Source organism: Anolis sagrei, chromosome 1 (assembly GCF_037176765.1).
Source record: "Anolis sagrei isolate rAnoSag1 chromosome 1, rAnoSag1.mat, whole genome shotgun sequence".
NCBI classification, from domain to species: domain Eukaryota; kingdom Metazoa; phylum Chordata; class Lepidosauria; order Squamata; family Dactyloidae; genus Anolis; species Anolis sagrei.
Window position 1 is genome coordinate 248,813,340 of NC_090021.1, and position 21,464 is coordinate 248,834,803.

General features: G+C 37.9%; 1 protein-coding gene across 7 annotated transcripts in view; it reads left to right on the forward strand.

Moving 5' to 3' along the window:
• SOX6 (SRY-box transcription factor 6) overlaps nt 1–21,464 on the forward strand; it is a 521,576-nt gene that overhangs the window by 157,175 nt on the left and 342,937 nt on the right. Inside the window, exon 1 of one of the 7 annotated variants that reach the window (XM_060767582.2) lies at nt 2,669–2,738. The exons of the other annotated variants lie outside the window; for them this stretch is intronic. The gene's annotated coding sequence lies outside the window, so the exon portion shown is untranslated. Of the gene's footprint in view, nt 1–2,668; nt 2,739–21,464 lie in introns of those variants that run through there. 7 annotated transcript variants of the gene reach the window in all.

Genomic DNA, 21,464 nt, shown 5'->3' on the forward strand with positions numbered 1-21,464 from the left:
GTACCTGGACAGGCAGTGATATCTAGTGTAACCACGGGCAGAATGGAGAAAAAACCCTCTTTCAGTGGTAAATTACATATTCCTGTGTCTGTGATTGAAAAAAAAAATCTCAGGGGGTCATGAACAGATCTTTGCAACTGCTTCTAAGGATTTAAATAAATAGCACTTTTTGTCCAAACAATTGCCTTTTATATTACTTTTAAACAAAACTACTAGTCCATCAAGAGTTTCAAAAGGAAAAACAATTCTGCAGAGTGCTGGTATGGCAGCACAGACCAATCATTATGGCACCCATTCTCTAGTCCTTTATTTTTCAAGTTTGCAACAATAGGTTGTTGATTCAATGGACAAGACCAGAACAATTAAGTTCTCTGTTTAGCAGCAGTGCAGCATTTTAATGCCCTCCTCTAATAATGGTCTCATTATTGTTATTCTAAGACTGGGCCTCAGGAGGAGGAATATTTGCTGGAGGTACGTCATTATTTTGCAAATTTCGATTAGCTCATCATGTTGTCTGTACTGTGAAAATCGTAGCTAATTAGAGCAGCCAGTTCGACTACCAGCTTTTGAGCTTATGAGTTAAAAGGTAGCATACTTGATAGGCCAATGATGTGAAAAAGGTGGTTAAAAGGAGGATTAGAGCTGTTGCCTTAGTAACTCTAACTTCCATCTGTGAGGGAACAATGGTCTTGTGTTTCTCCCCCACCTTGGTGTAAAAATTGGTTTTGTTTTGAAAGGACAGGGCTCTTTATATGACAATCTGGAATTCAGCCGGAGTGTAGTTTGAGTTGTTAGGAGAGACCATTGGGGGATCAGCAGGGTGAAAGGTCATGGTGAGCTCAAGGACATGAAAGGTCGTTGTCTCGGGTAACAATAGCAGATTGTTGTGTCGTATTATTTCTAGCCAACCACTAAGTCAGGTGATGGAACAAATACCTCAAGATTAGTCAGGTGGAGCAGGAAGGAGATATAATGTACCTCTCAGAGAACAAAAGATAACTTTAGTTCACTTTTCGAAACAAAGTTGGATTTATTTGTGTCCATCCTCCGGAAAAAAAAAATTAAGAAAAAGAGCTTGTTTACTAAGCGACAGTTCCTGTGTGCTTTTGTACCACACTGCCTCTGTAGGCCATCACATTTCTGGAAAGCACTCCAACGTGTTAGAAAATGTTATTTAAGCTTTCTTCCCAGGAAGAAAAAAACCCCAAGAGTATCAGTGATGTGATACTTAACAATACATTTAGCGGCTGTGCTTTCTCACGTTATTGGCTTCTTAAAAAGGTTTTTCTTCAAACGGCCAAAGAATAATATTCACTATAAATATGACTAAGTATGCTTCCATACTTTTCAGTATGTTTTTGTCTAGAGCACATCTTATGGAAAGTTTATTATAGATGGTTTGAAGCAGTGCTGCAAGAAGCCCATGTACTCCCATGTAAAATATACATTTGCTTCTTGTTTTGTGGAAAGGGGAGGTCAAGCCTCTTTGTGTTAGGCCTGATCTTGAAAAGGTTTTGCCCTTTGTCTGTGGGGAACATAAAGGTACTTTCGGGCTGTTTAATAAAACAGCCCTTGCCTGCTTTTTGCAGGGAATTGTTTTTGTTAAAGTGAAAAGGCTGCAGTCTCTTGGATTTTGCCCAGGGCTCCCTCAACCTAACTCATTGATTTTTAAAAAGAATAGGCAGGATAGACAAGGTTGCACTTCCCTTTATTTTCCGTCTTCTTTAACACAACACCTTACTTATCCAGAGCATCTCAGTTTATTTGCTTCCTTTTCCATCCTAACCCCAGCTAAATCAATCTACTCTCTGCTATGTGCCCAGATTCTTAGCCTCTTTTCTTCTGACACTGTTAGGCAACAAACCTATCTCCTTTCTCTTTTCTAATTTCATGTTTTTACTTTCTAGGTTTTTTTTTTAACTTGAACTTTCCAAAATAAGAGCTCCTAGGGATATGCTATTATTGTAATTCTCCCACCCTTCCCTATCCAGCATTGGCTGTTTATTAACATGGGTAGGTGGTAGGGTGACTTTCATAAGTGCTAAGTTTTCCCTTTTCAATAATTCTGGCCTCACTTGAACTGTAAAAGGAGAAAAAAATGATTCGGGATGCCTCTTATCTTCTCCTTGCTCCTGGACAGTTTTATTTTTTTCTCCTCTCCCTGTTTGTGACAACACAGATGGACAGCCTTGCATAAACTGATAACTCTGATAACTAGTCATATGGTGCAGCAAGTAACATTTATTCTGCATTTGGGAGTACTATCATTCTTATTCGCTTTACCCTTTGGGCAAGAACCAAGGGATTTGTCAGCCGCTGGGTGGAATTATGGTGGTATTAACAGTGTGGGCTCTTCATGTCACTAGATATCAAAAACTAGAAAACCCTTTAATTGCCTGAACCTCAAACTCTGTGTAAGTACTTTCTGCCTTTATTCCTCCCCTTTGTTTAGAAGTCTATATATTTAGGATTTGAAACCAGATCTAGTAAACTATTTTGTTTCAACTTTGCCCTTTTATTTTATTTGCTTTAAAACAATTGTTGGAAAAGTGCATATGCTGTTCAGGGTTAAAGGGAAGATGACGCAAAGGGTTAACCAGAAGAGAATTGCAAATGAACTCATCTAGAAAGTTGATTATTAATCCAGCAAGAGAAAAATATCCATCTAGTAAGCAAGAATTAGTACCCAAAGAGCTGATAATACTGTTCAGCCTGTTGGTGTGGAATGGCAGAGCCAGGTAAGCACACACATCTTCTTCAAAGGATTACATGTTTTCCTTAAGGAAATGTCTAATTTTAGATAATTTTGAGGAGGAAGAAGGGAGGCAATATATATATTGAATACAACATAATTCACCTTCTCCCATAAGTGAACAAAACATATTTAAAATCTGCTTAGACAACAATAGTCCTTTCTGTTATTAGACTGTAAAATTCATTTTAAAGCCTAGCTTGGGTTGTGGTGAATCACAAGGATAGATGAAAAAAACCAAAACAAGCTTTAATGTGGTATTCTACAGAATAATCCTTTATGGTACAGCTTCAGAAATTAGATCAATTATCTTGTAGTGTAAAAGCTGTGGAGAACAGAAAACTACCGAAGTACAAAAAAAGAGGTGGGACTTCTACATGAAGAAAAACAGTAATTACAAAAACAGTAGTGTCATTATGGAGAATGTAACTCTGTGTGTCTCTGTATGTGTGCTCTTACCAATACGTACCAATGTCTCCTAAAGATTACTTTCGCATGAAAATTTCAAAGTTGAAAGTATTAGGAGAAAAAAATGTAACAAGAGTGAGTGGCAAGGAGACATGCTATAACATGTTTTCTGGAAAACTAAGCAAATCCAAACTTTCTGTTGATGGAAAAGAATAATTATTAGCCAGCCTTTCTGAAGGACTTCTTCACAGAATGATTGTCAGATGCCCCATATTCCAGTTACCAGCTGTTGCATTTTGTGTGCTCTTCCAATCAGTCGTTAGACAAAAACAAATTAATTTACCTTTTAAGCAAACAATCTTACTCGTAAGGAACAAGGCATATCTCTGTCAATCCAGTTTGTACTACCAGAACACCTTTTCAGCCTGGGGATCTTTTGGTATGTAACATTCAGTGCATTATCTCTGGACTGTAAGAGGACCATGTTTGAAGTTAACCATTTCCTGTTTGCATGGTGAAGATAAAGGAAGCAGAAAAATCTTTCTAATTCATAGATAGACCTGAGTGGAACATGCTTGAGCTGCAGTTGAATTTCTAAAAGCTTGGCCACTGCCCACACTACTGGGAATTGTTTTGAATGGACCAGGTATTTTTTGGGGCCAGGGGCTGAAGTAAATTTCCATGGATCTCATGAAAATTTCAAAGTTGAAAGTATTCGGAGAAAATAATGTAAGAAGAGTGAGTGGCAAGGAGACATGCTATAGCATGTTTCAAAAGGTGTTTTTTGCTTGTATATAATTTGATCTTTAAGTTCAGTTTGGTGTAGTGGTCTGAGTATTGAAACAGGGATTTGAGTCCCTCCTCAGTTTTGGAATCACAGCAAAAGAAGTATCTGTTTTAGTTCACCTTAGGGTCGCCATCAGTTGGAAATGGCTCACAACAGCAAATTAGATCTTGCTCAAATAAGTCTAGGCTACTTTATAAGCAAGAATCAGTAATCCATTTAAGATCCATTATAACTTTCAATTTATTAGGAGATGGTTTATGGAACAATCCCTAGTTTTATCTCTTGTGGAAAGGCTATGAAAAAAGAAAGAGGCATATTATTTCCAAAATGGAATCTTACAATTTGTCTATTATAAACTAAACACTGTGTTTATAAAGATGTGTGCATATTAGAGTTGTGTAAAAAAGCAACTAAAAGTGATAAGCAGCAGAAGAATATTCCACAAATGCAAGTGAATACACACACACACACACACAGAGGCCTAAATGATTTGTCGTCCTGGATCTACAGTGTTAGTACACTGGAGTTTTCTTCTCCTGAGTCTGGCAGACCCTGGCACAACCTGAAAACCAGTAGTTGTAGTGGGAAGGAAGGATTGCTGATTCCTTCTACACGTGTCTCCTTTAGATTTAGGCCTATGCATTAAAATGAGTCCTTTGGGTTCCATTTTGAGAAATAGCTAATTTATCATATAAATATGCAAACAATAACAAAAATAATTATTGCTGCCTTTGACCTCTTTAATTTTTAAATACTTAACTGTTTCTCATGAAGACTAGATAAAGATCAGATTTAAAATCAAAAGTAATTTGTATTCTAGCTGCTTATAGTCTTGGTTTGTGGAAGGGTAAAAAGAACAGGTATCACATATGTTGAACATATGATTTAAGAGACATTACCAAAAGAAAATTAATTGCTTAAACAAATGGTTCATTTCACCTAACAATATCTAAATATGGATAGAACTGTATTAGTGGGAAAATTTCTTCTCTGGAAAAGTATCTGTGTAGTTGGGCACTTTTGAAACAGTAATGTTGGAGGCTGAACTAACGTTGTGGCTACTTTATTTTTGATGCATTGTCGGAGGCTTTCATGGCTGGAAATCACTGGGTTGTTGTGAGTTTTCCAGCAGTATGGCCTTGTTCCAGAAGCATTCTCTCCTGATGTTTCACCTGCATCTATGGCAGGCATCCTCAGAGGTTGTGATGATTAAACTCCATTTTCCTAGTTTCCAAAAGACCTCACAACCTCTGAGGATGCCTGCCACAGATGCAGGTGAAATGTCAGGAGAGAATGCTTCTGGAATATAGCCATTCTTTATTTTTTTCATTTGGGATAGCCTGGAAATGGCTATGAGGAGGCCTGTTACAGAGCCTAAAATAAGATTGCAGTGCAACACACACTACTGGTATGTCTATATTTGTGACCTGTGACATGAAATCTTGTCTAGTCCTTTAATGAATAATGCAAAAAGGGCTGGCATGTAATGGATAATGATGGGCAGAATGAATGTGTTGCTTTTTACTGGGAGTTGTCTGGAAAGAAAGAATGAGACCATTGTTTAAAAGATTTATTTTGGGTGGTTGCTAGAACCTGAGTGTGATGCATAACCAGACAAAATACATTGGAACAACTTGTTTTTACCTTTGTATTTCAATAATCTCTTATTTGAAGAACTTCCCAAGAGTCAGCTAGTACCACAAAGATACTGTAAACTAGAACTCCACCTACATGGCCATCTACCCTACCATATAATGCAGTTTGAGGCTACATGATATGATAGTGTAGATAGGGCCATAGACTCATATAATGCAGTTTAATTGCATTGAATAGCATTATATGGCTCTACACTGACCATATAATGCAGTTTCAAACTGCATTATATGACAGTGTAGATGGGGCTAATTCTGCCAATCTGTAATCTGAAATAGTTCTTCCAAGCTAGGATTGGGGAGACTGCAGCCTGCTAGATGTTGCTGAACTTGCAACTCCCAGCATCCCTAACCATTGCTTGCCTTGGCTAGTACTGCTGGGAGTTGCAGTCCAACAACATTTGAACAATATGGCTACCCCTGCACTAAGGCCACTACTATAACTGACTTCCCATAACTCACTAAAGGGCACTTTCACACTTTATAATGTAATGAAATCATCCCCGCCTCCAAAGTACGATGCTTGCTAAAGGACTGATTGCTGTTCCATGATAGGCATATGTTCAGCATTAAGCATGAATTTACTGCTGTGTGCATAAAACTGCTCTTTAAAAACACTGCACAATGCTGGGACAGATTTGATCAGAAGGAAAACAGTTCTTGTTTAATGTTTCTAACAAGAAAAGCAAAACATTGCCTACCTAAAGAAGTGAGTTGTTCCACTGTCCTATATAGTTCACACAGCTGCTTGCGTATAACTTCCTGGCTGATGTCTAGAGGTATGCAAAAGCAAGAAGAATATTCAGCTTCTTCTAGCAGCAGCTGTTCAGACATCATTGCTTATACAGTTTTATAGGCAAGAGCATATCTTTTTGTTTGATGGTATGACCTATAAGATAGTCCTATGGCAGCCTTGGCATAAACTAAGATAGGCAGTTCAGATCCATATGATGTCCTGCAATAGTTTTGCACACAGATAAAATACACTGCCAGGTGTTGATTGTTATGGAGTGGCTCCAGAGATCACCTTATGATGGGATCTAGAGTGTATTGTTAAAATACATCCTGGAAATGATAATATGCAAAAGACAGGCATGTGTAGTAGATTAAATGGATTTGTACAGAAAACCCGGCCAATTCTCAGTGCCAAGCAAATTAGTGCTATTGTGATATAACCATTACTTCAGTCTGGAGAATTTCCTCATGAGTGCACTCACTTTGAAGAACAAATGATTCCTGCTTAGACACTTTGTATTCTGCTTTTCAACTTATAACATTTTTTTCCTTTTATGCTAAATGATATGGCTCAGATTTCACATATTGAAGCATATGTGTGTGTGTTGTAACTCAGAATTGGGATTTCAGAGTCATTGTCATTAAACTGCATATCCTTGTGATGAATTAGTTTTCTATGCCTCCCTGTTATTCTGTATAATGTGGTTTAGACTACCCTGTTGATTTTCTCCTCCTCCTTTTGGCTTATCAGTTGCACTCTGTTTAAGGCTATCATCACATTACAGTTGTTGCAGAATGAAGTAACTATTAAAGAACCGATGACTTCACTACTGTCTGTTAAGGCTGATTTGTACTTCTGAGTAATGTACTAAAATTTAAATACTTTGAAAGGGAAAAAAGCAGTTTCAGTTCATGTTTGTTTCCAGTGTTCTAATTATGAAATACAAATATAGGTTTAGTTAGAATATCCCTTATCTGAAATACTTGGAATCACAAGTGTTTGGTATTTCAAGTTTCTTTGGATTTTGGAATGCCCGTATTTGCATATATGTAGGTAATAAGATATCTTGGAGATGGAACCCAAGTCTAAACACTAAATTCATTTATTTTTCATTTAGACCTTATATACATAACATGGAGGTAATTTAATTCAATATTTTAAATAATTTTTGCATGGAATAAAGTTTGTGTATATTGAACCATCTGAAAAGAAATGTGTCACTATCTCAGCCATTCATGTAAACAATTTTGAAGTTTAGAGCATTCTGGATTTTGAAATTCCAAATAAGGGATGATCAACTGATACTGGAAAAAATCTTGGAAGAGATATCTGTCCTCCAACAAGATCAAAAGTGTGATGATCCCTAAAAACTGAAACTAAATTTCTTTAAGAACACTACTTCAAGAACATGTGCAACATGATCTTATTTTAGGCTAAATTGGATAGAAACACTGAAGATTGTTTCCTGTTGTTATGCAGAACTGTACAAAATGGTTGAGCAAGAGTACGATTTATTCGATATCTTCACTGTTTTGTAACAAAAATGTACAAGTAGACAAAATTAATAACAAACTGCTTGACGGTGTCCAGCCTCCTGACCAGTATGATTGATCCCATGTGAGACTTCTTATAATATCATTTTTTTCTGTCTCAAATATGAAATCTGCAAAGTGAAGCACCTTGTGTTAGCTGCCTTAAAACAGTCTACATGCTAAGCATTCTATATCTTTGAGCTTGTGCTCTGAACCATTTGTCGAGATCAATGTGTGTTCAGTGAAATTCTGGCACCCAGGCATAGTAGCCAACTTTCTCTAAAGGCATAGAGAAGAGAGAAAACACATTCCAATTTGTTTTCTGCCTTTTATTCACCTAGGTATATCCTAACTTTTGGTTATTTCCTTCCTTTGAATTCTGTCCCTGTGGTATTTGTTGGAGCCACAGGCTTGTTCTCTTTCATGCTACATGGTTAATAGCACCATAATTCCACTTTAACTGTCATGGCTGCATCCTATGGGATTGTGGGATGATAGCTTTGTGAAGAACCCTCTGGGAAATAATTGTAAACACAACTCCCAAAATTTGGGAGTACCTGTCACAGTTTTTTTTTACCTGTCACAGTAGTAATGACATATTCATCTAAGTGTTGAATAACCAAAAGCCACCATTGCCACTTTTCTCACTGTCAGCAAAACTGGTTTTATTTGCTAACAGGTAATCTATGCATCCAAAGGGGAATTTACAAAATAACAGTAGAATTTTTTGTTTTAAGCATTTCTGAAATAAGGCCTTAACAGATTGGTTGTTTGGCTTGACCTCTGGCTGAATTTCCCAGTTATATCTTATTCTTCCTCTTTTGTACTTCTGATTCGAAGAGATAAAAAATGGACATTGTACACCCTTGTTTATTACCTGTTCTGTACACAATTGCTTTTAGAGATTAGAAAGACACAGCACGAACCCTGTCTGTCAGGTTTATTTTTACCAGGTTTTCAAGGCAAAGCATATTGTAAACTGCTCCTCTGGTAACATTTATAGCACTTGCCTGTATGCTATTGTGTCGATAAACTGTTCGTGATGATACATCTAAACCTGTCACTTGGTTAATTTCGCAATGGGCTCTTTATGTTGCCTTTCCTAATAGGACTCCATAATCTTTTAACTGCTTGTCATTCTGGGGAACTTTCGTAATTATTCCAGTGAATGAATCAACCCACCATAGAACACTATTTCTCTGTTGGGAAAGACATAGATTGATTCCTATAAAATAAAAGAATAAGTAAGTTCGTTTTTAAGTATCTGTTATTTTTCTAGTAATTATCCTTGCTTGTCAAATATTTGAATTAAGAGTGAAGCAAACAAAACATATGGGGAACTATTGAAACAGTTTGGCATGCTGAAGAGATGGCTGGAAGTGGGGTTTGATACGATTACACTGCTTAAACATTTCAAGGGTTGTCACAGAGGAGTGGGTGTGCATTTGTTCTCTGTTTCCCTAGAGCAGTGGTTCTCCACCTGGAGTCCCCAGATATTTTTGGCCTTAAACTCCCAGAAATCCAAGCCAGTTTACCAGTTGTTACGATTTCTGGGAGTTGAAGGCCAAAAACATCTGGGGACCCCAGGTTGAGAATCACTGCCCTAAAGGGTAGGACTAGATCTAATGGCCTGATAGGGTTACAGGAAGGTAGATTCTGATTGAACATTAGAATGAATTTATTGAGAGTAAGAGGAATTCAGCAAAGGAACCAATAACCTAGAGAGGTAATTGTGTCTTTTCTCTCTGGATGTGTTTCTAAAGAGGCTGGGCATTTTCTTTCTGGGGATGCTGTAGTAGGATTTCCTGAACTGAATGGGTGGTTGGAGTTGATAGCTTGTGGGATATTCATGCAGCTCTATGATTCTGTGATTCTAAACCAGTGGTTCTTAACCTGTGGGCTGTGGACCACCAGTGGGCCGCAAAAACAAAAATCTGCAGTCTTCTGGACAAAAGAAGGATCCTGTGCTTATAGGTATGATTTGTATTAGCATTCGCTGTGTATTGTACTGATTAAGGTGAGGGTAGCAATTATTGGTTATATTCTACTGAATGGACAGGGAGATACAATGGAACTGGAAGGGGACAATGCTCCTTCGCTACTTTAAATGTTTATTCTCCACAGTTTTTGGTGTTTGCTGATACGTGCAGTGCAACCTTGTGCACCATGTAGTCTTGAGCTACTCAATTGGTTTTTTATGAATGCAACCACTTGAGGAAGAATGGAATCATCATCAATGCTATATAAGGTCCAAATTCACTTGTCAATTCCAAATGGAGTTGAGTCATTGAATAATGAAGGGTTCAGGACTAGTCAGAGGAACATTTGTTTAAATTTAAGATGTGATGATGGTCAGTACTTTAGATTCCTTTCAAAGAGAGTGAAGACAAATTCAGAGCAGAGTAGGCTTCATCTACACTAGTCAACTATCTGGGGTCAGTCCAAATCAGAAATGCTCTGGACTGATCCCAGAGGTAGCTGAAACAGGCTATCCCCAATGTCAGCATGGCACTCACAATAGAAGTCCCATTGTGCTTTGCAGCTTTCTGGAAGTAGTGATAGTGGTGAAACAGGCCTGGTCTGCCCCCTTTCCCTTATGCTAATGAGCATAGCCCATGTGGCACTGAAGCAATGGGGTTGCTCTGGAGTTTCATACAAACTCCTAAGTATCCCGACTTTTCTTAATGTGAGGTTAAATGGGATTAACCTGATTTACCCCATGCTAACTTGGAAGTGGCAGAATGTTGGAGAGATAGCCGGAATCATCTGCTTAATGAATATGGGTTATTACATGTAGACAAGCCCTAAGGCTGCAAAATCAGATCAGTGGCTATAGGAAGCAGCATGAGTGCTGCTGGGCTAGCAAAGAGGAGGATGGCAACTAGTGAAAGGGTTTTTTCAATGTTTCACTTGTTGCTTTTCTTATGAACTTTTTAGCATCTTGAGATTTTATTTTAATTTTATTGGGCTCCACTACGTTGAGTATTTTAATCCACTGACTTTTAGATCTACTGTATAATTTTATTTATTCATGTTGTCTGCTTAAAGTGACTTTTGTTCTGCTTTCAATTGTTTCATTGCTTGATTTTGTGTTTAGAGTTTTAGCTACATGCCTGTAATACTTGCATAGGAGTAAGTGCCACAACTAAAGATGCTTACTTTTGAGAAGATGTGAACAAGATTGTGTTATTGTTAGCTGTGTAGATGCAGTGGCAGAGTTTCATGTTCATTTTTCAGAATCTTTGTTATGCATCTTTAAAGTGTGATTTTTTTTGTCAAGGAAATTTATTCTACATATATGGTAGATGCAGTAAAATAACTCTTACTAATTTCTGTGGGATTATTACTTCTTAGTAAATGTTTAGATATGTGCAGATATTGACTGCTAAATAAGCAGCCAGTGATATCATTTGTTTAGTATTGATTTGGGAACAAATGAACTGGAAATTTTAAAAGCCTTTTCTGTGTCACTTGAAAATCTTAATAATTGTGCTCTTCACAGCTTCTGCTTTTCATATTAGTATTATTGTATGAGTTTAATAATATATTAATTATCTGTCTCTATGCATCCCTGTATTATTTCATCTAGCTGCTCACCTGTGTTTGCTGTGTAGATGGAAGTCTTATGTAATGTCCCTTATGAAAATAAAGGGTGAATGGACCCTTTTAGCCACTGAACCCTTGACACTGAGCTGCCAACATATTTGCTCCATTCTCTCTTCATATTTTAGGTGTATGTATAAACCACTGTAGGTGTACTCTTGGGAATTGCAATGTGAGGAAATATTAAAGAGTGTAGCTCTTTTAGGCTCATTAGAACATGTATCATTGCCTTCTGTCACATTAGTACAAGAATGTTAATTGTGCGGATCAAATGCACACAGACAATATATCCATTCCCAAAGGGTTCAGGCCTCCCAACATTCTTCTCTGTTCCCATCCATGCAGCTGATGGAAACAATTGAGACCAACACTAGCTGTGTTGTCTACACAGCTGGCTTCCCACTGTCAGCATAGGTTTGTGGATTTCATGGAAAATATTTCTGAGGCATACTTCCCATCCTTCCACTTGCGTAATGTCGTGCAGACAACTGATATCTAAGTGTGTATGTGTGCACACAGATTTTTAATGCACCCTTCTGCTGGTATTGTGTGCATATAAGCCTGCCTTCTGCTTTGGGGCTTTTATTTTCGTGAGAGCCATCACTGATATCTTAATGATATTATCCAAGAAACTAAGCAGATCAAATTACATATTTTGAGCCAAAGTTTCTTCTTTCTGTTTAAATATGTTGTGGACTGAAGATGTATTTGCATTATTTTATCAGATACAAACTGTTCTTTATAATTCAAATTCTTCCTTCACTATCAATGATAAAAGATATAAAAATGTGACCTTTGTTATTCACTTGTTATTGTTTAGAGCAGGGGCCCTCAAAGTAAGGCCCGAGGGCCGGATACAGCCCTCCAAGTTCATTTACCCGGCCCTCGCTCAGGGTCAATCTAAGTCTGAAATCACTTGAAAGCACACAACAACAACGACAACAATCTTATCTCATCAGCCAAAAGCAGGCCCACACTTCCCATTGAAATACTAATAAGTTTATATCTGTTAAAATTGTTCTTCATGTTAATTATTGTATTGTTTTAAAGTGTTTTTTGCACTACAAATAAGATATGTGCAGTGTTCATAGGAATTCGTTCATTTTTTTCAAATTATAATCTGGCCCTGCAACAATTTGAAGGACTCTGACCCGGCCCTCTGGTTTAAAACTTTGAGGACCCCTGGTTTAGAGTATCATGCCCTTGGTGTATGTTGTGATATGTGCAGGTGTGACATTCTGTTAAAAAGAAGGAGATAAAAGTGGGAGAATTCTGCCTAGCAAACAAATGTTGGAGGAGGATCTGGAGATAGAAGTAAAGTCTCTCTTTTTGCACTTCTTAAATATTTGTCAAGTCTTCTAAAGGTATTTGCCTTTTCCGTTTGCATTGGATTTAATCTGTGGTCTTAAATGCAAAGGAGAAAATGATGCAATAAGAATGAGAGCATTGGAGCACAGTGGAAAGAGCAGGAGTCTTTGAGTTTACTAAGAAACTGGTACTTCTTTAAAGAGGATATGGTGCTTCATGGGTGCTGAATGCTTTAAGCTATGTGATTTAAAAGGCAAGTTTAAGAGAAGGTGGACAAATAATTTTCAGAGCTAATTATCAAAATTCAAGAGGTGACCAGGATTCCAAAGTGGCATGTAATAAGGCAACAGAAGAAATAGAATTCTTTTATTATCTTCTTTTTTCACCCATTAAATAATAATGGGTAAAAATAATTCCCAGCATAGCCTTGCTGGGATGTATCTTAATGTCATGAAAATACATGTTCCAGAAGAAAAACTACAGTGTTTCAGTTGGTATGATGTAAATAGTTTTTTCATGTGCATTCATGTTAACGGGGACCACCAGTCTGTATGTAGCTGGGGGAAGACAACAGTGATAGGTACAGAAATCCCCTCCATTTAGTGGAATTCGGTGGGCATACACTCAAACTTTCCCAATTGCATGGAGAAGGAAATGAAGAGCTGGTCCATCCACCTTTATTTAGACTGAGCCTGAAAGCAGTTTAAAAATGGAATTACAGTAAAAACACATAAGGGTTAAAACATGAAAGGGCTGATAGTAAAACAGTATTAAACTAACAATAACCATTTACAACTTTAAATCAAACAATAAAAGCACTGTAGCATCATAGAAATATGTTTTCTTAGAAAAACAATACATTTCCCAATGTTAGCTGGACTTAAAAAACTATTAATCTGCTGCTGAAACAAATAGTAAAGAAGAAGCTGTCTCGGGGCCCTTCCACACATGCATTATAACCCAGGTTAAAACTGGTTAAAAGGGTGTGTGTGTAACTAAACAAAGTTTAGCCAAAATGCATGAGGAATTGGGTTAAAGGCTGGAAAACAAATTTTTAAAAGTTGCCCTTTAAACCTGGTTCTTCCTGAGAAACAGACATTTTTCCTGCAGGCATGGAAAGCATGTGTTTTCCTTCCCTCCCCCCATCTGGACTCCCTCCTGCCCCTCATTTCCCTCTTAACTTACTGGAGGAAGCCTTCCCCGCAGGTCTGAAGCCTTTGCCTCTCTTCTGCCAACAGAAGATCCAACAAGGGGGTTTAGAGCAGAAATCCCCTCTCTCCTAACCAAAGCCCTCCTGCTTTTTCAAAGGAGGGGGGATGGAGAGAGGGAAGTTTTAGGCCTTGTCAGAGTCTTCTCCTAGTAAGTTAGTGATTCTTGTTGCCTGCTTGTACATAAAACGATGACGCTGTCTGTGGGAGGAGCTGAAATGTCAATTTCTCCAATTTTAAACCACTTCCTATGATCAACAATAGAGAGGTTACTTTAAAACCACTTCTTATGATCTGGGGCAATGTTATTTTTTAAAAGATAAATAATTGAAATTCTGGAGGGACAATGGAAGGAAACAAATCTCTACCGTGTGAAGCAAATCAAATGAATAAATCCTAAAGAAAGTGGAGAAAAAGAGCAGGTGTGATGGCGTAAGAAAATCATCAGTTTAATTTCCAAATGGGGCGTTGCGAAGCTTATGGGAAAACCAACAATCTCAAACGCTTTACTTATCCCGTGGGATGAAGTTCTGATTGTGGTTTGGAAGTGGCTTCACTGAAGACCTTAAAGTGTGGTAGACAGGTTCATATGGGAACATATGGTCTTTCAAATAGCTCTACAGGGGTTTACAAATCATAACCCATACTTTTGAATTGTGCATGGAAACAGACTGGCAGCCAGTGGAGTTCTTGCAACAAGGAGACCATGCACTCCCTTGGTATGTCATAGCAGTCATTTTCTCTTTTCCTTTTTATGGTGTCTATGGTAGTATGCCATACTAAATTTAAAAAAGAAAAGAAAAGAAAGAGATAGCATCTCAGACACCCATATCATTTAATGTTACTTTCTTCTGAGTTTTATAAGTATGGGAATAGCAATAGCATAATAGTATAATTTGAAGATGTTCTGCTGGTGCATCGGAGAATTTTGCTATTGATTGAGAGACTGCATCCTTGCCCTTCTATGCTATGTTATTCCTAATCACCATTATGTATAAAGCATTCTACACTGCTGAAATAGCAGGGGTTCTGCCTTCAGTTTCATTGAGTTCAGATCCTTTGGTATCTTAACATCATTTTAAGACTAGATGGGGGTATTTTGGCAGTCAATTGCAGGTCAAGCTTCTTTTGGAAATCTGTCTTGTATCTTTAATCTCTTGCTATACAGGAAAAAATGTACTGCTGAGGTTACACATTTGAATTATAAAAATCTTACACTATGCTGCAAGTGAAAAGAGCTCTGCCTAGAAACTGAAGGCTTTCTATACATTCAACCGAAGCTAGAAATATAGTCAATTACTTGGCAATACATCATAAAAGAGATGCTCATGTCTGTCAGTATTCTAACTCATCAGCACGAAAGGCTTTTTTATTGAAACTCAGAAACAAAACAAAGACGAAAAAAGCAAAAACGACATCAATTAGATGTCAACGTGACATCAAAGAGCATAATATATCATAAAAATAAATGTATGATCTAGTGACTCGATGCTTCGCAGTCATATGGTATATGCAGAAAAATAAAGGCATCTAATGTTACACTGTTTCACGAAAGCACACACATTGCAAATAACAGAACTAGGAAAAGTATTCTAAGAGATTGTGATGACTTCGGTGGATGGAGAAAAACTTCAGCTTGCACAATGGATTCTGCCAGAATCCTCCAATATCCATTCCAGAAAGTTTCTCCATCTTGAAGACTGTCTTGGTGGTGGAAAGATGACACAAATGACTGTGATGTGGGGAGGGGCTGTGTTTATATCCATCTTTTCTACATCCAGTGCATGGACTGGTACTTGTGGACTGTAGATTGCCAATTGACCTTTGCTGCCGTTCTGTAAGCCGTCTGGAGTCGTCTTATGACTGAGAATGGCGGGCTACAAATACCGTAAATAAATAAATAAATAAATAAATAAATAAATAAATAAATAAATTGTGAACTATAGTCAGAGTCCACTGGCCTGGTGCCACTGATAGAGTAGCTTCATTCAGTAGAATGAAAAAGCTGAGGACCATCCCATCTGCTGTCACTCACATAGCTACACAGCTGGCCCTGGAAGGTCAAAAAAAAAAAAAAAGAAAAAAAGAAAAAAAGAAAAAAAGGAATGTATTGGTAGTTCAGAAAGTGTTTCCTCCAGTTTTTTTCCTCCAGAAAGAATTATTTGGTAGGGCAGTAAGGAAAGCAAGAAAGTTCTATCTTGTTAGTGATGTTTGTCAGCAGGATTTCTTGTGTTCGTTGTTGTTAACTGCCATCAGGTTAACTTCAGCTTATGGGGACCTTATGGATAAAAGACTTCCAAGTCACTCAGTCACCAACTGTTTTGCTCAAGACTTTCAGATTCAGGGATATATCTTCCTTGATTTGGGTAATCAATATGTTATTCTGAGAGAGTTGGCAGTCTATGAATCACCATTCTTGGGGGGGGGGGGGGTGAGAAAGAAAGAGTCTGGTTTTTTGTTGTGTTAAGCCTAGTCCTATCAAAATTAGTTAGACAGGCATTCTACTCTGAAATGTTATGTTCCATCAGAGTAATAGCCAGGCATGAAATGGTAGTCGTTCTTTTGTTTGCTGTTGTAGAAATTTTCTTCAAATTCCTATATTATTTGTTCTCTGAGAAATTCATGGTATATTGTAGGGCTTGTCTAATTAAACACAGAATTATCCAAATGAAATATAAATTTCTTTGCACACAACAGGCAAAATTGGGCATTTAGGTAGTAAGAAGGATTTGGGATATATTAAAATAATATTAGGGGAAGATCCACTGGCAACAAAGATCTGCACAGTAAAAGCAGTGGTATTTCCCGTAGTAACCTATGGGTGTGAGAACTGGACCATAGGGAAGGCTGAGTGAAGGAAGATAAATGCTTTTGAACTGTGGTGCTGGAGGAAAGTTCTGAGAGTGCCTTGGACTGCACGAAGATCCAACCAGTCCATCCTCCAGGAAATAAAACCCGACTGCTCATTGGAGGGAAAGATATTAGAAGCAAAGATGAAGTATTTTGGCCACATAACGAGAATACAGGAAAGCTTAGAGAAGACAATTATGCTGGGGAAAATGGAAGGAAAAAGGAAGAGGGTCTGATCAAGGGCAAGATGGATGGATGGTATCCTTGGAGTGACTGGTTTGACCTTGAAGGAGCTGTGGGTGGTGATGGCCAACAGGGAGCTCTGGCGTGGGCTGGTCCATGAGGTCTCAAAGAGTCAGAAGTGACTAAACGAATGAACAACCCAAAAGACAGTTGCATCTGTCAAGTAGGAAAATTAGGTACCACCTATGTGTGGGGAGGCTAATTTAACTAATTTATGAGGCCATAAAAAGACTCCAGCAGAAAGCACTCCAGCAAAGCATGTGGGGAATGCAGAAGTACTTCATCAATGTCGCAGATTGATGGTGAAAGCGACAGCTCCCCTGGTGGCCAGAAAAAGTTAAATAGCCTCTGTGTTTGTCTATATACGTTGTATGTCTAATTGGCATTGAATGTTTGCCATATATGTGTACATTGTAATCTGCCCTGAGTCCCCTGCGGGGTGAGAAGGGCAGAATATAAATGCTGTAAATAAATAAATGTAAATAAACAACGGGAAATTTTGTTTTGGTCTTACACATAAAAATACTTCCATTTTGAAGATAAAAAAACTGAATGGAGTGTTTTAAACTAGTGCATCTATTTAACTGATGACTTGAAAAAGGTCTTTAGAAATAAATTGACATATTTCTGTAGCTAATTATGAACCCTCCCCCCAAACATCAACTCTTTTCAAGCCTGTTTATAGAATCACAAAATATTCAACGAAACCGCTTTGTGCGAGTCCATTAAAAACAGTAAAATTCCATTAAGCCTCTAAAATAATAATTTGAGAATTCAATTCATTATTGTACTTGAGAGGGCTGTACTTTTATGATGGAAAGATGAATGGGAGGTTGAGGTAATATGACTGAGAGCAGTACAAGAAAGTCCAGAAAGATCCTACACTGAACAGGCATCTAACAACTCAACATGTATCACCTGACTGACAGTTCTTTTCTGTAGGATTTGGATGTGTTTTACATTTGACATCTGATTATTGTGTATAGAGGAAGGGATGATGAAAGATTTCTTTGCTGTGTAATGTTTTGGTCCTCATTCTGTCTTTGCATATGATTGTAATTTGTAGTTCTGCAACATTTGTATAAAAATGCAACTTTTCTTCATTCCAATCCTTACCTCCCATTTTGGCAATGGAAGGCTTTTTACCAGTATTCTACCATTGAATGTTTGTGGGTCTGTGGTTCTTTAACCACACAAGGCATATGTGCAAGCTTTCAACTATTTCTATCAAGCCAAAGGGAGCCCCTGGTGGCGCAATGGGTTAAACCCTTGTGCCGGCAGGACTGAAGACTGACAGGTTGGAGTTTCGAATCCAGGGAAAGTGCAGATGAGCTCCCTCTGTCAGCTCCAGCTCGCCATGTTGGGACATGAGAGAAACCTCCCACAAGGATGGTAAAACATCAAAATATCTGGGTGTCCCCTGGACAATGTCCTTGTAGATTGCCAATTTTCTCACACCAGAAGTGATTTGCAGTTTCTCAAGTCTCTCCTGACATGAAAAAAATCAAGCCTTAAAAACTGAGAAATATATATATTTTAAATAAGACTGGCATACATCACCTGATTATAATTTAATCATGAATTAAATTTGACAGTATAACAGATCTTTCCTATTTCCTATCATCAGAACTTCTGAAACATGATGGGAAGTAGAGTGGTAGATAGCAGCTGGAATATAGAACTGCAAGAAATCAGAATTGTTTCCTTTTTATACTCTTTGAATTCTGCCCAATATGTAACCCAAATGTTTTAAAGCAGTGGTTCTCAACCTATGGGTCTCCAGATGTTTTGGCCTTCAACTCCCAGAAATCCCAGCCAGTTTATCAGCTGTTAGGATTACTGGGAGTTGAAGGCCAAAACATCTGGGGACCCACAGGTTGAGAACCACTGCTTTAAAGTGAAATGTGATAAATACATGTTCATTTTTTCTTTAAAAGGGTATCAATACCAGAATCATTTTTGTTTGTTTGTGTGAGCTAGCTATTGGCACATACTTTTATCTTATTTAGACTGTAATATAGATATATTTGCACTATTAGATTTTGATCCTAATAAATGGCTATTGAGGAAGCCTTATTACGTTATCATGGAGTAGTTCGCTTGATTAGCAAATGCCCTTTTCTATAAACAGGAACTATTGGTCACTTATAGTATTCCCTTTGACTGCAAGAAAATGATTTTGAGGTTTCCCCTTCCCTTTTATTTTAACTAAATGTGGTTTAGAATTACAACTGAACAGGGCAAACTCTGGCTAGTGTAAACCAGAGGCAGGAATTGTGTGACCTTCCCAGGTGCTTTTAGTTTACAATTCCCAAATGTCCTACCTATCACAGTCTGTGGAGAAGAAAGCTGGAAGCCACAGTTAAGCAGCAATGGGAGGATGCACAGTTCCTACCCTCAATTTATGTTGTATTGAAGCAAGCCAGAGTCAAAGCATGATGTATGTTTCTGGTTTATTGGTAAAATATTACTTAATTTTTCATAATATTGTATATACTCATGTAAAAGTCAACCCCATCTATAAATTGAGGACACATTTTGGGAACAAAATTATGGATTTTGATATGACCTATGAATAAGTCAAGGGTCATTCCATGAAAGGGGAAAAGCTCAAGTGCTTCCTTAGGGGGGCATTTGGCCCGAGCTGCCCCTGCAGCCATTTTCCCACCCAGGCATTTGAAAAGGCTTTTTGCCACCCTTCTCAGAGAAGAAGATGGTTCCTATTTTGATAAGTTACAGGAGTAACTCTTATTAAAATAGAAATCATCCCCTAAGGTACTTCCCCTCAAGGTGGAAATGAGAAGTAAGGGGAGGCATATTGTTTCTTTCAAGTTTCTCACTTTCTCACTATTCGTGCCTCAAGAAGGATTTAGGACCAAGTTATCTGAAATACTGTCATCTCCCGCAAGCATTGATCCAGACATTAAGATCTTCTTTAGAATTCCTCCTTTAACTGTCTCCTTCAAATCGAATAGGGCAAACAACTGATGTGAGATCAAGGCAGGAAATCCCATATTACCTGAGTGTTGACTCAGGTAACCCAGTTCAAAGCAGATATTGTGGGATTTTCTGCCTTGATATACTGGGATATAGGGCTGTGTGGAAGGGTCTTTGCTCTATGTCATATTTTAAGTAACCTTTCATTCTCTAGTTATGCTCTGTTAAATTGCTTTTACATTTGTGCAGAATAAATGGCAAACTTGTTTATTGAGCTGAATGCAGATAAACATAAATAAAAGCGCAATCCTGCTTTGGCTCCAGCAAGCCATTTGGCACAGACATATCTAAAATAAAACCAAGTTCTAGAATGGGTTCAACATGTTTCTGGAATATAATATTAAAAGTAATCAGCAATTTTCTTAATATGATGATCCAAACATTAGAAAGCATGTGTGGCAATACATGGCATATTCACCTGCCTATTTTTAGTTTGATGTATGTTTCATAGAATCATAGAATCCAGGTCCAACCCCTTGCTAAGAAGCAGGAACATCGCATTCAAAATTTGTTTAGTAAGGTGTATGTGTTCATGAGACATCCTCCTTTCATATTCTATCCTACTATCCTTAAGGATACAAATTACAAGTAGTTGCAGTGCCATCCTTTACATAGTCACAGTGTTTACGTTCCAAGTTGTGTTGCTGATTTTCTTGTGTTGCAATGTTAGGTTGATAAGAATAGAGTCCGATACCATGGCAGCAGCAATATGTCTCTTTGTTTTGGCTGCCACCTTTAAGGAATCAGGCTTATTATAGAAACTTTAGGTAACCAGTGTTATTTTTGAGAGTTTGAATTGGTATAGCCTACTGAATTTCCTTTGTTTGCCCCTTTGCCAAGCCTGTCTCCATTGCCTAGAACATGGGGGGGGGGGGGGAGGGGGAGGTAGTGGTGTTGGGTGTGAGCGAGGGAGGAGAAACCCACCCATGTGTAATATTCCATGGCTAAAATGTGGAGAATTTTCTTTATTAATTAACTTTAATGGGGGTTAGAGACATGATTCACTGTCCTGTCATGTCATACAGAAAGTTGGCAGTACTATTAACAAATTGTGGTAGTGTGACATGGTTACCTTTTGACAGCTTAATTAGTCTCATTTGAAGGTTTCCGTAGTTTTCCAGAGTGGTTAGCAGAGAGGCACCCAGAGCTGAAGAGGAAACGTTGTAATTCACTGCAGCTTTAATAACCTTTTTGACCCATGTTTATAAAATAAATTCTTTTCAGTATTCTCCACAAGTGTATACATTACACACAGGATTTTGTAATAAGAGGGAACTTGTTGCAAATGCTGTGACCTTCAGTAAACTGCAGAAAGATGATTCTTCTAATCAAAGGCAAAAGCCATGATCTTCTCTGTTGTAACTGATTGTTGACACAAGAAAGGCCAG